This window comes from Epinephelus moara, chromosome 16, assembly GCF_006386435.1.
Source record: "Epinephelus moara isolate mb chromosome 16, YSFRI_EMoa_1.0, whole genome shotgun sequence".
Classification (NCBI taxonomy): domain Eukaryota; kingdom Metazoa; phylum Chordata; class Actinopteri; order Perciformes; family Serranidae; genus Epinephelus; species Epinephelus moara.
In genome coordinates, this window is record NC_065521.1 from 3,142,105 (window position 1) to 3,145,093 (window position 2,989).

Consider the following 2,989-nt stretch of genomic DNA (forward strand, 5'->3'; position numbering starts at 1 on the left):
AGCTAACGTTACACGGGTAACAGCTACAGCTACACAGCTAACCTTACACGGCTAACAGCTACAGCTACACAAGGAACCTTACACAGCTAACGTTACACGGCTAAGAGCTACAGCTACACAAGTAACCTTACACAGCTAACGTTACACGGCTAAGAGCTACAGCTATACAAGTAACCTTACACAGCTAACGTTACACGGCTAAGAGCTACAGCTACACAAGTAACCTTACACAGCTAAGAGGTAAAGCTAACGTTACACGGGTAACAGCTACAGCTACACAACTAACATTACACGGCTAACAGCTACAGCTACACAAGTAACCTTACACAGCTAAGAGGTAAAGCTAACGTTACACGGGTAACAGCTACAGCTACACAACTAACGTTACACGGCTAACAGCTACAGCTACACAAGTAACCTTACACAGCTAACGTTACACGGCTAACAGCTACAGCTACACAAGTAACCTTACACAGCTAACAGCTACAGTTCATGTTACACGGCTAAGAGCTACAGCTACACAGCTAACGCTAGGCCTATATTGCCAACACATCACTCACATTGATTAAACATGGTAAGAGATGACAAGTTACGTCTTCCGATGTTGAAGGCGGCTCACGGAGAGTTGGTATGGCTCCAACATTCAGCCACAGTTTAGTGGCAAAGCCTGATTGGAAGTGAAATAGGTTACTGAAAGACTCCGGTGTAAAATGCTTAGCAGATACATGTAGTATGTTCGGGACTGTTCCAGGAGGGTTTCCATCAAAAATAAAAGATATCCATTGGGTCTTCACTTCTTCTTCTGTTGGAACTGCAAAAAGACTTTTGTCTTGGTTATTGCAGCTGGCGTGGGTTAGGCTGACACATTTAGCCCATGGCTAACATGTACTACCAAGTTAACACCGCAAGGTAGCCGTGGTATAGCCAAGCAGGGCCGAAGAGTGCGGTCTGTGTATGACTAAGCCCTGTGGGTCCCCCTCCAGGGACAACCAGAACCAGCCACGTCAGAGCGGTGCCTTCCTGGTTATCCCAGAGGCCTGAAGGATCAGGGCTAGCTGGGACGCGTTCAGCATGCCTGATACTGATAGAAGCCAGGGTAAGGCCAAAAAACAACCACGCACTGTGTTCCAGTACACCGCACAACCCCAGTGGTGGTAAAAGAAAATAAAGAAATAAACAATCCCTGTGTTCCAGTACACCGCACAACCTCAGGGATTGAGTGTAAAAAAAAAAAAAAATTGTGAGAGCTTACCAGAGAAGTGTCCCTCAGTCCAAGAGTAATTTTTTTTTTCTCTTGCTGTCCCTATGCTCTGTCTGCTGGGATGTCATGAATCCCACTAATTATCTCAGTCATGGTGCCAACGGAAGACGTCGGTGACACCGCCCATTGGTGACGTCACCGCCAATACTCGACGAGATGGTATATACCTGTAGTAGGGATGAAGTTTTTGTGAAAAAAAACGGAGAAAAACGGTGTTAATTGAAGGAAATGGGCTGTGGTGGTGAGGGAAAGGCATGCTGGGAGACAGGAGCCTGGTAAGCCCGCCAGAGGATGGCGGTGCTGTTCTTGGTAGTGACGTCACTATCAGTAACCCTGCCCATGTGTGGCAATGTAGTAGTCAGAGGCAAGTACCCCTGCCAGGCAGTGAGGTGTTGAAAAAAATGGGGAAAAACGGTTTTAATTGTAAAAGAAACGTGTGTATAGTCTAAAACCATTTGCAATATGAAAGGTGCTTTCAAGCAACTTGGCAAAATAGGGTAAATTGTAAAAACAACAAGTAGAGTATGCAGAACAGTCACTATGTGACTAGAACCATGAGTGAAAGTGCTGGTGGGAGAAATGAGTTGCTGGAGACAGGAGCCTGCGAAGCTTGTTGTCAGCATGCTAATCCTGGGATACAGCTTTGTACAAAGTGAAATCAGAGGATTGATGCAATCCTCGTGCATTCCTACATGGAATGCTGCAGCTGTTAAGGCAAAAAGAGTTTGTGTCATGACTTGGTAGGTGTATTGTGAGTACATTTTGTAGCCACTTCCCCTTTCCTATAATGGTACTGCCTGTTTGGAAACCATGAGTGAGAGTGGTTAGTCAGGGTTAGGATAGGGGACTGTAGCACATCCCCTGCCAGAGGGGAAGGGAGGTGTACTGTCCATCCTGCCAGGGGGACCCCAGCCACACTGAGCCCCCGTGTATTTATTATGGTGCTTTCTGTGATAGCAGAATGTTGTTCAGGCACCATCAGTCATGGTCGTGTAGGTGGTTGTAGTCTTTTTTTGTATGTTTTTTGTTTATTTTTGTGTATTTTTTTATGATTTGTGTTGTTTTTTATGTTGAATGTAGATGTGTGTGCACGTGTGGTCTGTCTTTATGTTGTGTGTATGTGTGTTTTAATATTGTATTTGGTGTGTATGTGTCCTTCAATGTTGCGTTTGGTGTGTATGTGTTCTTTCATGTTTGTGGTTTGTTTGCAAGTGTTGTTTAATGTTTGTCCTTAATGTTTACCTGGGGCAGCCTTTGTTATACAAAAAATATAAAAAAAGTAAAGAAAAGAATATTGGAAATGAAAATATAAACAATAAAGAAATAAGGAGGAACAAAAAGCGCTTTCCCAAAAGGGGCCTGGAAGATATGTAACATGAAAAGGAGGGGGGTGAGGTTAAAAGGTCAAATGTAATCAAAATGCAGTCAGAAAGGGGGAAAAATGCTGGAAAAAACCTGTAAAAGAAATTAAGGGAAGGAGTTTCCTCACGGGCCAGGATCACTTTTTGAATGAACCTCAACGGTAAGTCCTAGAGGGATGGGAGCGGTGGGTTAGGGTTAGGGTTAGGACAGGGGGTTTTAACCAGGATCAGTTTTTGAATGATCCTCAACGGTAAGTCCTAGAGGGACTGGAGAGGTGGGTTAGGATTAGGGTTAGGATAGGGTTTTTTTTAACCAGGATCAGTTTTTGAATGATTCTCAACGGTAAGTCCTAGAGGGACGGGAGCG